The following is a 12,266-nucleotide window of genomic DNA, read 5'->3' on the forward strand; positions in this document are numbered from 1 at the left end:
TGTGCATATAAATATTTTTTTTATTAGAGAGTCTGATTCACAAAACTTGGTTTCATTGAGACGGATGTATCTTGTAATTGCTGCTTTTGTAACAAAGAGATCATTTATTTTGTTGTTTACATGTGGGTATTTCATAAAGTGTATCAATATGTAGAGATTTTGTAAACAAAAAACTTTGTAGAGACACATGCTGTGCAGTTAACTACCGTCTGAACATCTGTGCAACAGTCAAACGCTCTTAAAATAAAGACTGATGCCATAGGATAACTTTTTAATTTCCACAACCAACTTTTTATTCTCTCTTTCTTTTAGAAAACCTACTATGCCATTAAAGATCCCTGAAACCAATTTACACATGTGAAGAGCCTATAAAGTATGATTAAGAATCTTTTAACCTCAAAAAACTAAATATCAACTCAACAAACAACAACGGTTCTTTATAATGTAAATGTGCTACAAATAACTATTTAATGTAATAACCTTTTTATGTTTGGATTTCTATGCAGATTTTGGGAGATTAAAAACGCTCTGGCTGAATGTATGTAAAACAAACCTCTTTATTTCGATATTGTGAAAGTCTGTGGGGTCCATTGTTGTGTCATTTTATGTTCCATAGAAGAAAAGGGTGAGAAACATGAGAGAGGGTGAATGTTGACAGCAATTTCTTTTCCAGGTGAGCTATTAAACTTACAGAATTCATGCATTTAATTTTTAAAACCACCAATGATAGTCTGACTATTGCAGATGATGTGGAACACACCTCGAAAACTCAGTGAAAGGCAGACATTTATTTGGTGTGTCACATCCTTAAAATTCATACTAATGACTGCAGCGTCAGTCGTTAATGTGCCTCTTGTGGCAAGGAGGGTGAAGTTCACCTGCACTATAATCTCTTACCAACTGGCCTCACCCAGGGGCAGCGCTATGGTTTCTGGGCCCTCCGAACAGCATACTGACTCAGTTCCCCTCGGTAGAGTCACTTACAGGGTTTGAATCAGGGCCCCTTTTCCAATGGTGTCAAGTAACAAAGTACAAATACTTCGTTAACTTACTTAAGTAGAAATTTTGGGTATCTATACTTTACTTGTGTAATTATTTTTCAGCCTACTTTTTACTTCTACTCCTTACATTTTCACGGAAGTATCTGTACTTTCTACTCCTTACATTTAAAAAATAGGTTTGTTTCTGCTATTTCATTTCAGCTTGTATTCATTCCGACTTGTAATCATTCAAAAAAATAAAATAATCAAGATTAATCACGCCATCCGGATGGAGTGAATTTGATTGTGATTGGATGAGAAGTATAAACATACCATTCCGTCACCCTACTGGTTTGTATGCGATCCATCACACCTGCACATGACACAATCACATCACACTCCAGCAAGGACATGGCCAGTTTTGGTGCCCCTCAGGGATGTGTTCTCTCCCCACTGCTCTTCTCGCTGTACACCAATGACTGCACCTCTAAAGACCCCTCTGTCAAGCTCCTGAAGTTTGCAGATGACAATACAGTCATCGGCCTCATCCAGGATGGGGACGAGTCTGCTTACAGACAAGAGGTTGAGCAGCTGGCTGTCTGGAACCTGGAGCTGAACACGCTCAAAACAATGGAGATTATAGTGGACTTCAGAAGAAACCCCCCTGCACTCCCCCCCACTCACCATCATGAACAGCACTGTGACTGCAGTGGAGTCATTCAGGTTCCTGGGAACCACCATCTCTCAGGATCCGAAGTGGGACAATCACATTGACTCCATTGTTAAAAAGGCCCAGCAAAGGTTGTACTTCCTTCGCCAGCTGAGAAAGTTTAACCTGCCACAGGAGCTGCTGAAACAGTTTTACTCAGTCGTCACTGAGTCTGTCCTGTTTACTTCAATAACTGTCTGGTTTGGTTCTGCTACAAAATCAGACATCAGAAGCCTACAGAGAATGGTTTGGACTGCTGAAAGGATTATTGGTGCTCCTCTGTCCACCCCTCAATAACTGTATACATTTAGAGTGAGGAAAAGGGCTCAGAAAATCACTCTTGATTCCTCACATCCAAGCAAGTCCTAGGACAGTCAGGCACAAGAACAGTTTCTTCCCCCATACAGTTAAATGTTCCCCATTTATGCAATAAAAATGTGCAATATACTTATATTTATTTGTTACCCCGCCATCATAGTACATCCCTGCATCTTACTCAGTACAACTGTTTATACAACTTATGTATTTGCAAATTCCTTGTGTGCGCAAACATACTTGGCAATTAAGCTCTTTCTCAATCTGATTCTGAAATGTCTTTGTACACATTAAAATGCAAAAATGTAAACTAAATGCATTACTTAGTTACATTTTTGGAAAGTAATGCATGATATTACTTTTGCATTACATTTTGTCTTCTGGGCTGCGCTTGCTTGTTTGTTTTTCAATAACAACAAAAAAAAGTTATGTTTTTTTGGCAACTGTAATTTCACACCAAAAGTGTAATTCATAAGCCTCAGGCTAAATGAAGTGCCCCTGCACCTCACTTCCAATTCCTCTAAACACGGGACAGGAGAGGTGTCAATGAATAAATGGAAAGACAAAATAACTTCCGTGACTTATTTGAAAAAGTAATTCAGATATTTTATTGTAAATGTTAAAGTAGTGCGTTACTTTATTAACATCAAAAAAGTAATCTTATTACGTAACTCAAGTTAATTTACTTGTAATGTGTAATTCCATCACTTCAGGTGTGTTCGATTAGGGTTGGAGTGAAACTCTGCATGACTGTGCTTTCCAGGACCAAAGTTGGCCACCCCTGTTATCGAGGTTTGCTAAACCAGTCCTGTAAATCTGATCATAAAGTCTGTTTTACCATAAATGTGTACCTATAGCCACTCTGTGTCTTATTCAATCAACCATGCTGGTCTGTGTTAATAGCAGGACTGAAGCTTTGTATTTACAAGGAAAGAGTTTTCAAAAAAAAATCACCTGAGAGTCCCATGCCTCACTGTAGCCACAAGACCCTTATACCCAGTAATCCTCACTATGCCCACAGAGCAGCTAACGCACACATCGAAGTCTCCATTATTCTGTCTCTAGGCCTGTTCTCTCTTCCACGAGCCGAGCTCTCTGCAGGTATGCTGGAGTAATCCGTGAGGACATGGAGGCGGGCTTTATTACATCTGATGTGATGAAACTGGGTCGTTATAAAGAGGCCGGCGGAGGGAAGGATGTCAGGGCCCAGATGAGCACGACCTCCAGTGATCAGACAGCTCAGACGTCTACACACATCTTTACTTTTACACAGGGGGAGAAATTACTGCCCTCAGCTGACAAAACGTCCAAATCCAGTCTGAAATCCACTCTACATAGACTTATATCCCCATCTCTGACTGGAGCCACAAAGCCATCTCTCACAGAACAGACTCCGTGACTGATTTCCTCTTGCTTTCTTTTTATCAGGAGAAAACGTGCTTCATCCCCTCATCTTGTGTGCTGCACTGACACTGATACCAACAGGCAAGTTAAATAAAGTGTGAAATTCCAAACATAAGGACCGTTACACGGATGAAGGGAGCATGGATAAGGGTTGCATATCTTTTTTGCGACTGCTGATGTGTTGTGACCCTTTTAATGGAGCTGCTGTGTTTTCACAAATAAGTGAATTTTATGGTGGATTTGTAATCACAAAGGCATCGACTTAAAGCATGTTGACGCCGTGTTTAAAGAGTTCAGACCCAGTCTTAAAATCGGACTCATGCAGCTTATGGGTGTTAAAACTTGATTCCAGTTGTAAACCTAACAACATCACTCAATCTGTCACTCCTTACATGTATAATTTGGTGTTTCATGTTCTTTTATGCATAGTACTGATTTAAAGCTGCAGTGTGTAATCAGGCATAAAACAGAATTGCAATAATCTACTAGCTTTTCTGAAGAAATGTGAATGGTCCTTGCTTATGAAAACCCAAATTGGTTAGTGTTGTGTCAAATTGTTCAAACAAAGTCTCACATTGTTTCCACACCGAAATAAACCCACGTATGGCTTGCTTACAGTTGTGTCTTCACAGTGAACTTTAATGAGGAAGCACTACAGCTTTAAGGCATCACAGTGGTCGATCTCAGAGTCAGATATGTTCGTGTGTGTGTGTCTTTGATTGGTAAGAGTGAGACATTTGTTTTAACTGACTGAGGTAATGCCATTGTGACACGTCCCAGTGTTTGCAGGAAATGCCCAAGGCTGGGAAAAGCATTCCAAAGCCCATCACGTCACAGACAACAGGGGCTGGAGGGGGTCTGGGAAGATTGCTGGGCGCGGAGGTGCTCTGCTGGGATTTCAGGGATATTGCATCAGGGGATTGAGGAAGTGGAGATGTTTTGGTCAAGATACAGACTTTTTAGATCTAACCACTTTAATATTCAGTCCTAAAATATAAAGACGGGTATATCATATGATTTAAATATTTTTCGGTCACACTTTATTTTAGGGTCCAATTCACACTATTAACTAACCATTAACTATAACTTTTGCCTCAATTAACTCCTTATTTGATCCTTACTTATAGTTTATAAGGTGGTTGTTAAGTTTAGGGTATTAGGTAGGATTATGGATGTCATGCATTATATGTACTTTATAAGCACTAATAAACAGCCAATATGTTAATAATAGACATGCTAATAAGCAACTAGTTATCAGTGTGAATTGGACCCTATTCGAAAGTGTTACCCATTTGTCATTCCATAATGTGTACAGTTCAATATCCTATATTTTAAAATTAGCAGAAAATATCCATAATATTCTGTGGAGCATTTAGTAACTATTCCACATCAAACGCCCTGAAACTAAGGCACCGATATGAACAACCCATAACATAACTTATCTCCAAAAAGCCACACAAGGATCCACTGACATCTACAGACCACAGATGAAAACAGGTTTCCCGCTTGTGGAAATTCTCCCCAATACCTGTGGATTTGCATTCTTACACAGAACATTGTTATGAGTGTGCGTTTGTTTAATGCCGTCCCTGAGGGAACGTGAGCCATGCAGGTATGTAGCTTACTGCACAACACCTGTTTAAACTAATGAGCTCTTAAGAAGAGAACAGAAGCTGGGTGTGAGAAAAAACCCTGACACAAAGATCTCAGATCTCTGCGGTAATACCTCAGATTACACCTGAGATAAGCACACAGCTTACTGTTTACAGTGGCTGTTACAAGAATTTAAGTTGCACCTCAAATATCTGCATGATATTGGATATCAAAATCTCTGCACTTAAATGCTGCCTGAGCTTCTCTCAGAGCTGATTCACTTGTGTTACATGTCTTTCAAATAAACACTGTTTAGGTTAATATTTTATATCCACTGCATTGACTAGAGAAGCAGAAGTTTCCAAATACATAATAACCATTGTCTAGTTTAAATTCTTATTATGAGAGTATGCACGTTATAAACAGAAACATGCAAAGGCGTAAAAAAACAGTCATTATGTTTAAATTTTTTATAATCATATAATTATGATGAACTAATTATGCAAGGAGTCATTTCATAAAACGAGCTAATCACGTCATTAAATAAACAACTGAATAAATTGTTCAAACTAGGAATAAATGTTGGCAATATTACACTATTTTATGATACACCTGGTAAGTAAAATTGGAAAGTCATAACACAAACTATTTTGTTTTTATAAATCCGTTTAAAGTGTTAAAAATCCAATCAATGTGTATACTGAGAGATGTTAAGTGATATTTTATCAGGACGGCTCAGATTAATCAGTAGCCTGGAGGAGATTGAGTTAAAGCGTTTTAGGCAGTAATCCCTGTGTGTATGTGTGTGTAATTGAGACAGCCCTTTAACCCTTATTAGCAATAGCCCAAGGGATCTGACAAATACGGTTTGTTGTCCTCATTGTAATCCCTAAATATACTCTTGTCTCCATTCATCTGGTGTAAACCCAGGATGTTGTGTTAAATAAGCCGTAATTTAACTTTTATATAGAAAATAGTTTGATGCAATTTCTTTCTTTTTTTTTTAGGTGATTTTAACATTTTCAGTGTCAACAGAAATTCACTGTCAATGAAAGTCTAAGGGTCATGTGGTAAAATATAATTTCAAAATGTTCTCTGAATGTTCAAAATATAAATTTTTTAAAACTGCAAACTTTAATTGCGATTAGAGAAAACATTAAGGAATTGTTTCATTTGATTGTATTTACAAACATTATGAAAGCATTTGAAATGTTCTCTGAATCTTCTGAAACCAGTTGTAAGTAGTATCAATTAAATACATGAATGATCAACTAAAACATTTCAGAAAAATTCACCATTAATGTGTGTGTCCTTAACTTGCTGTTGTTCTGTTATTGTACTGCGGGACGAGGAACTAGTGAAAAACATTTCACTTTATTAATACATGACAAATAAAGAACATTCAACCTAAATAATATTAAAGGCCAGATATGAATAATGTTTAATTAATGTTACTGGAAGAATATTTCCTCCTCCAGAATGCCTTACCTTAGCATGTATAAATGTAACATAAACAACTACAATTTTTGTTGTTGAAATATAGCTACTAATGAAAATGACTTACAACATTGCTTGTCTAAACTTAGATGTTTATAGACTTCTGTCATTTTTCTATACAGGTATCTTCAGAGCAGACCAAACCAAATGTTAAAAGAATCTTATTTACTAAATTCAAGGGAGTTTTTGTCAGCTTCAGCTCTCTAAAGTGAAGCTAAACACATGCATTCATGCAGAGAAGTTCAGAGACTGTCAGAGATGCTAAACTACTGAAGGCCCCTCGGTGAGCTAGTCTCTTTATCCCACACTCCAGTTCGACGCTCGCAGGCTGTTTATATGTACGCATACGAGCATGTTTGTGTCTGCATGTGTGCGTCCCTGACTTCTCCCAAGGCAGAAAGCCTTGCTTATTCATTTCAGCAGTGGGAATAGGGCGTTTGAATGGGCCAATGTACGGCTATATCACATTATTAGTAATCATATCTGCTTAAGCCAAGCCTGCTGCTCCAGATGGCTGCTTTCAAGTGCAAATGAAGCAGTGAGACGAGGCCGCCTTTAATACGTACTCACGAATCACAAATAGCCATTGATTTTTTCCTGTGTCCCCCTCCATCCAGGCAGTCTGCCGGTATTGAGCTCGGATTAAATGGTCTCCTGGGTTTTTAAAAGGAACATTGATTCTTCTAATTAATTGTGAGCTGTTCAGAAGCAGAATGCATAAACTCGCTCATATTTGCACTTCAAGTCAATTATTTTGAGTTCAGCCGGACAGGGAACAAACAGGCCCGGAGTATATAGGCGACGAGGAGCTGATGGGAGTCATTTTGTTTCCACAGGAAGTGTGAATACTCAAATGAAAGAGAGTTATTTCCATTTTAGCTGTACGTCTGAAAGTGAATTGACAGAGGAAGAAATACAGTCGCCCACTGGGATTTCAAACACCGTATGAATAACACATGGACATTTTTTTTTTGAGTGTGCTTGATTTAATGTATTGACAAATGCCTCATCATTATCTTAAATGAAATACTTTAACCACTGCTCTCAGAAGCACACTATGCAACCTTTTCACGAGACTGTGAGGATTTATTAAATGGTCATCATCATCGTAAATCCATAAAAAGTTTTTTTATGATTAGATATTTTTTTTAAATGTATATACAGTTATAACACTTTGTATTATATAAAATTTGCATCTAATTACAAAATACTAGTTAACGCTTAAGTCCTGTTCACACTACAAGCAACATGCAACAACAAAGCAACGCAGTCACGTTCATTTCAATGGAGAGCTGGCGATCTCCAACGACAAGATCGACAGCGACCGGATGGGGCGTGATCAGTGACTCAACAAAGTTCAGAATCCTTCAACTTTATGCAAATGAAGCGCGACTTTCGGGAGCGACAGCCAATAGGAAAGAAGACTGTAGAGCGCCTGATAGCATTCTCTTCTCAGCCATAGATAAACACACAATGGAAAAAAATAGGCTCTGTTGCTTAATTATTTTGGTATGTATGTACGGATTTAATATATATTTATATTATATTTAATGCCTGTTCACACCAAGGATAATAATAAACTAACTTATAAAGACAAAGATAAGGTATATAGTTATAAAAATCATTCTTAAGATAAAAAATAGCCACAGATATATAGTCCACACCACAGCTATAATGATAGGCACAGAGAAATAATATAATTGGAATCTTTTTCAGTACGATAATATTGTTCGCTGGTGTGGATGCTAATATCATTATCTTTATAGTTATCGTTCTTGGTGTGAACGGGCCTTTGGTCTTTTTCCAACAAAATGTTCGCATTTAGTGCCAAGAAACCCTGGCGATATGGAGCGACAAAAGCTGCTGCTAGTGTGAACACAGCTTAAAGGGATACTACACTCCAAAATGAAAATGTTGTCATTAATCACTTACCACTATGTCATTCCGAACCCGTAAAAGCTTGGTTCGTCTTCATACTTTTCTGGACCTTGACAATCTAACTTACTTGGCAGTCAATGGGACAGTCTCAAGCCATCCAAAATATATTAAATTGTGTCCTGAAGATGAACAAAGCTTTTACAGGTTAGGAACAACATGGTAATGAAAAAATTGTCATTTTATCCCTTTAATGCAGCTATGGGAGGGACAGTAAATTTGACATTGTTTTCTCTTCTGACTGCTGTTATAAGCCTCTCACAATTTTTTTTCCCGTTTTTAAAAGTCACACAATCGTGGAGTTTATTTATTTATTTTTTGCTATTTGAGCAAATGGTAATACAAAAAATATATATTTGTGGGACTCTGCCATTCTCTGCTCCTGAAGTTAACCCAACTACGACGACTTCCGCTGCAGAGAAACCCGGAAATGTGAAAAAGGCCCATTGTTTCATGGATTCATGCCAGGGTGCATAGTGGGAATTAGCTTTTGATGGCGAGCTGCCAAGAGGCCAGCAGCGTTATCTGTGTCCGTTCTTCTCGCGAGCCCTGTACACCTCTGTGCCAAAGTGAAAGGTCCTCTCAGCGCTGACAGCTTTGCTATTTAAGACGGGGATGGTCCATTCCTCCAGATTGTAAGAGTGCTCTAAGAAGCGTATTACTCTCCTGATACTTCATTAATCTCCATCAAACGCGCCGACACTGCCACAGCTGACAGCGGGGACAAAGCAGGGTGCTGCTCTCCTCCCAGCTCAGATAATACATGTTTTACAGTAGCCCAGATGTCCACACTCAATAAAACATTTGAGGGAATCAGGCGAGGTGTGTTTGGGGATGTCTGTATTGACTGGCTGCTGTGTGGAGACAGCGATACGGGGGCTGCTCGTCTCTGATTACAGAATTAAAAGAGTGGGCTGACAGAGCGACTGGCAGGCCGAGGGACGGGGATAATTGTATCTGTGGAGGGATTTGGATTTGACCAAAGTGTGCCATCCTGATTATCTCATGCAGGAAGAGCTGCATGACTGAAATGAGACTTAGATTAACCTTTATTTCCTTTTACTGTTTGCTTTTCTTGAGTGAGGATAAAGGCCTACCCACCGTTGAGATGCTGTTATTGTGAATACAACAAATGTTCAACTTTATAGGAAAACAATGAGAGCTGATCTAATGGAATTATTATTTAGTAACAGTTACTTATTTTAGTTAATGTAACTACCTTGAGACTCATTTTTATTAAACTTTTTTAAAACTTACCATTAAACATACTATGTTTACACAAAAAAAAAGCTTTTTATATTTCAACATCATAAAATGCATTAAACATTACATTAAACCAGGGTTTCCTAAATTTGACTTAATTTAAGAACTGCTGTGGGTTTGTGAGTTGATAAAAAGCTAATAATTAATTAAATCATAAAAATGTAAAATAAAAATCATTTAAACACTTGAACAATAAATCAAAACTATAAACATGAATGTGAATATATACAATTTAAATATTTGTTAAATATTTCACTATATTACAGCACGTTTGTAATGTGTGACAACTAAATAAATCTGAACACAAATAATAGTTTGAGAACATAATTAAAGACCAGATTTGAACGATGTTTTATTAATGTTACTGGAAGAATATTTCTTCATAACTTTGACAGCACCTTGACAGAACAGACTTTCAGTATAATGAAACATATGCAGGTCAACTCACTTTTGCTTGTTGAAATATACTGGTGAAAATTATAATGAAAATATTTTATTTGTATTTTTTATTTTATATTGTTTGTATGTATAGTGATCCATTGTCAGCAAATACACAGGTGAACACAGAAGTGCACACAACAGCAGGTTTATTGTACACAGGCAGTTACAGTAGATGAGAGCAGACAACTAATCCATGTGAAAAAACAGGGAGAAGGAAGGGTTCTTGATTCTTATCAGTGAGTTAACAATTCATTTTCCTTATCCAGGGAATCTGAGGGGAATGGTGGAGAATGGAGATGATGTAGCACAGGAGCAGAGGAGAACAGGGAGCGGCTTGATGGAGCGGCTAGCAGGTAGGTGTAAATGTGATGTTTGAGACCAGACAATGACAGTGTTGGAGGAGTGCAAAGTATGAAGTGCTCTTGATGAGTTGTGACAGGTGGTGCCATTTAGTAATCAGGGGATTGGGATCTGGTCACTCCCTGATATAGTACCCTCTCCTCCAGGGGCAGCTCCTGACACCCAACTACAGCAATGGGGAGGACAAGGCCTCTGGGTGTGGGACGGTCTGGGTGGTTGTGATGGAATTCAAAAGGGAGGGATCCAGGACATCATCCCGGGCAACCCAAGTTCTGTACCCCTCCCAATCAATAAGGTACTCCAGGTTACCGCCCTGTCGTTAGGAGTCCAAGATCTCCCGCACATGGTAGATAGAGGGTTCTGCCATTACTATGGGAGGAGAATTTGCTCCAGGTTCGTTGGGACCTGGGGTAGATAGAGAGAAAGGTTTGAGGAGTGAGACGTGGAATGCAGAATGGATACGATACTGCACGGAGTTGCAGGAGGAAGGTTACCACATTAATCTGCCTCTGGATGGTGAAGGGACCAATGTAGTGGGCACTCTGCTTCCTGCAAGTCAGGTAAAGATGCAGATCCCGGGTCAAGAGCCAATCTCCTCTATCTTCCGCTCAGTCTGGCCATTAATCTGGGGGTGGTATCCAGAGGAAAAGCTACTGTGGCACCCAGGAGCTTAAAGAAAGCCTTGCAGACATGGGAGATTAATCACGGCCCACTGTTTCCATTCTGGGTCTCCAGGCGGAGCAGGCTCTGCAAGAGTAGCTACATGGATCGATTCTTCCATTGAATGGGAGGATAGGTTCTGGAAAGGAGGGATCACCAGGAGAGTGGATGTGGAAGAGTGAATTGGCATTGATGTTCCTGTCTCATGGTCGGCATTTGATGGAAAACTGGAATTGGGTGAAGAAGAGTGCCCAGTGGGCCTAGCAGGGATTTAGCAACTTCTGAGGTATTCAAGGTTCTTGATTGTCAATGATCACAGTAAAGGGGTGTTGTGTTCCCTCCAGCCAGTGCAGCCACTCCTCCAGAGCCATCTTGATGGTAAGTAGTTCCCCATTACTGATGTCGTAATTCTGCTCCACTGGGGTTAGCGTCCTGGAATAGTAAGTGCAAGGATGAAGGCAGGGAGATTCTCTATAGTTGAAGAGTCCACCTCTACTATGAATGATAGTTGGGGGTCCAGATGAGTTAAGATGGGAGCAGTGCTGAAGGCCACTTTAAACTTCTTGAAGGCGGCCAGAGCTTCGGGCTTCCAGGACAGAGACTTGTAAAGTGAAGTGAAGGGGGCGGAGGGGAGGCTGAAGTTCTGGATGAACCTACGATAGATGTTGGAGAATCTGAGGAATATTTGAAGTTCCTTGATTGAATGCATTTGTGGCCAGTCATGGACAGTGTTGGGTAGTAACGCATTACTTAGTAACGCGTTACTGTAATTTGATTACTTTTTTTAGTAACGGAGAAGTTTAACACATTATAATTTTCAAAATTACAATATAGATACAAGCTAAGGTCTCTATATATTACTGACACATTACATTGCTGGCAGAATGCAGTGTTTTATAATCTAGAGATTGTGAAAAGAATGTAGCACAGGCACTGTCGAGGCAAGTGCCAGTGGATTAGACACTTGCTCCCACAAGACCCAACGCAACAGAATGCAACGTGGGACTGGTCATGGATGGCCTGGACCTTCCCCTGGTCCATTTGAATTCCATCTGCACTGAGGATGTACTGAAGAACTGGACCATGGGGCGGTGGAACTCAAACTTTTT

This window comes from Carassius auratus, chromosome 9, assembly GCF_003368295.1.
Source record: "Carassius auratus strain Wakin chromosome 9, ASM336829v1, whole genome shotgun sequence".
NCBI classification, from domain to species: domain Eukaryota; kingdom Metazoa; phylum Chordata; class Actinopteri; order Cypriniformes; family Cyprinidae; genus Carassius; species Carassius auratus.